Genomic DNA, 2,588 nt, shown 5'->3' on the forward strand with positions numbered 1-2,588 from the left:
GGACTGAACTAGTATTCTAATTGGGCTCGTCAACTCTAAAGCCTGTCCCCCTCCTCCAGAATCTGAGTATGGCAGAAACCCAGAGAGGGTTTGGGTGTTTGGTCCTCTCACAGGGGCCTCTCTCTGGGAAAGATCTCTCAATCACTGTGCTTATTTGTTCTGCTTCTACCTTACTAATTCTTGTTTATAATCAGAAGCCAGGCAGAATCTCCTTCCAGACATGTCAGTCTCTGTAAAAGCGACCAGCTGCTTCCCAGGCCCTTCACTGTCCTGTGATAACATCTTCATTTTCACAGTCTGAGAGCTCTGTTTTAAGCCATCGGGTGCCTGGTTAGTAGGAAATCAATGGAGCTACCCAATAATGACCTAAAATGGAATTTGAAAAACCCACTGGGGTTTGAAATGTCCAAGAGAGCGTAATTAAGTTTTCTGTTTATCTTTCTCTGTGTGTTTTTAAAACGTTGTATTTGAAACTTTTCTGGTTTCAAACCCATGATAAATGGGTTTTAAGCTAACTCTGTTAAAATGAGATTGGGGATAGATAGGATGTAGGAAAACAGTTTCATTCTCACCTTGATAAAATGATTGAGCTAAGCATGAGGGTGGCGAAGTGGATGCAATAAGAGGAGGTGTTCCGAAAAAAAAAAAAAAGCGGCACAAATTTCAGGTCTTTTCAAAATGTACGAACTGATTTAAGGACTATTACTGCTTATAAAATGGAGTGTTTCGGCTCTGTGTGGCAGTTTTCCAGTGTGCATCTGGGTTGTCCCACTGACATGGCTAAGACTTTTCAATGGCTTGCAAGCTACAAGACATTAAGCTAATGGCCTTTCTGGATTGCTTCATTCAGATGGAAGCTTGCCTACGGCAGTTTGACATGTTCCTATAAAAGTCTCTGTTTACCTGACTTCATAGCATCTTATTGTAAACTCTCATAGACACCCAACTAATTTTAAAAATCACATGTTCTTTTAGATATTTTCTATGAATAAAATACATTTTTTTGTTTAAAATTTTGAATTTAATATGCAGACTACATTTTTATTTATTAATGTAACAATGCCATGTTTCTAAGGCTGCAAATACTTCTATTTCATTTGCATTTTATTGTTCCACATTTAGTGAGTACATGCTCTCTGATGTTGAGCTGAGGCTAGATTCCATTCCATTTCATCGTATGTAAGAGCCATAATTTAGATAATGGCCCTCTCGTTGGGGATTTTGATTTTTTGTATAACATTTTAACAAGATAAACATTGCTGTGATAAACTTGCTTGTAAGTACATAGGATTACTTCCTTAGAATAAATTTTCCGAAGTGGAGTTGCTGGGTCAGGAATGACAACTTCACTTCTAAAAATATATGTTTAAATTCCTCTTCTGAAAAGTTATACTACTTACAGTTTATCTACGAGTGTGCATTTCCTCTATGCTTTAGCCTGCACAGGGTGACTGCTTAACCTACCAATAAATAGTATAAGAAAACTGACAAAGTTGGAGACTTTAAATACTATCCAGAAATCTCGATTTAATAAACACTCATGGACAATAAGTGTGAGTGAGGTATTCTGCAAGCTGGCAAGAATGCAGATACTGTTAAGACCAGCCTGGGTCTGTAAGAAACCCAGAGTGTAGTGGGGGAATTGGATGTGAAAGAGCAGAGTGCGTCTGGAGAAACTCTGGCAGAGTAGTGTGGCTGGAGCTTAACGTATGATGGGAGATGAGACAGAAAGGATCAGTGTGGAGCTCTTGAATTTCTCTCTAAGGTTATGGGCTGTCCTCTAAAGTTATGGCTGTGGATAGACATGAACACTTTTGAGAAGAGGAATGTTATGAGTAGATCTGATGTTTTAAAAATCATCCTGGTCCCATTTCATCTTAGCCCTTCTTCCCTTTTCATCTTTCTGCTACTGCTTCCTTTCAGAAGCAAGAAAAGAGGGTTGAGAGAGTATGTGGTTGTTTGTGTCTGTCTGCATTATTTACTTCTTAAAATTAAAAGTTAGAGAAAGAGAGGGTTTTTCTTGTGTAGGTATTCATGCAGAAACCTAGGGGAGCTTAAGAATAAAGTGTGTGTGTGTGGGGGGGGTGGCAAACAAAAATACTTATAACCTCATTAACAACATTAAAAATAAAAAAAATTTTTTTTTTTTGCTCTGGGACAAAAAAGATGGAGATTGATTTTTGCAAAAAAAAATTGCTAGTTTAGCTTTTCTTAAAAGACAGTTTTCTATTTGCATTTCAAATTCATCAGTTTAAAAAACATTAAATTCAATAATAATGATCTGACCTTATGTTTCAGGAAATTAAATATTATGCATTTCATTCTGGTTGAAGATAAATCAACACTGTAGTTCAGTTCTGCAAAAATGTTATATTTGAAAATCAAACAAGTTAGAAATATGGATAAACGGCAAATCAAAGGAAGGAAAGAAGGGTAAGAGGTGGAGAATAAAAGGGAAAATTGAAAGCTTAAACATGGTTTCACAAGTCCTTTTTCTGAAGCAAAGGCTCAACTAAGCTTTTTTTTTTTTTTAAACTTGTCTGCATAAGCTGTTAGTAACAAAATGGAAATTATAGTAATCTCAAAAT

At 36.5% G+C, this 2,588-nt stretch overlaps 1 long non-coding RNA gene across 3 annotated transcripts in view; it reads left to right on the top strand.

Annotated features, from left to right (window-relative positions):
* Positions 1-2,588, top strand: part of LOC111741300 — a 154,379-nt gene that overhangs the window by 74,689 nt on the left and 77,102 nt on the right. The window lies entirely within an intron of this gene.

Source organism: Pteropus vampyrus, unplaced genomic scaffold (assembly GCF_000151845.1).
Source record: "Pteropus vampyrus isolate Shadow unplaced genomic scaffold, Pvam_2.0 Scaffold76, whole genome shotgun sequence".
NCBI lineage: Eukaryota > Metazoa > Chordata > Mammalia > Chiroptera > Pteropodidae > Pteropus > Pteropus vampyrus.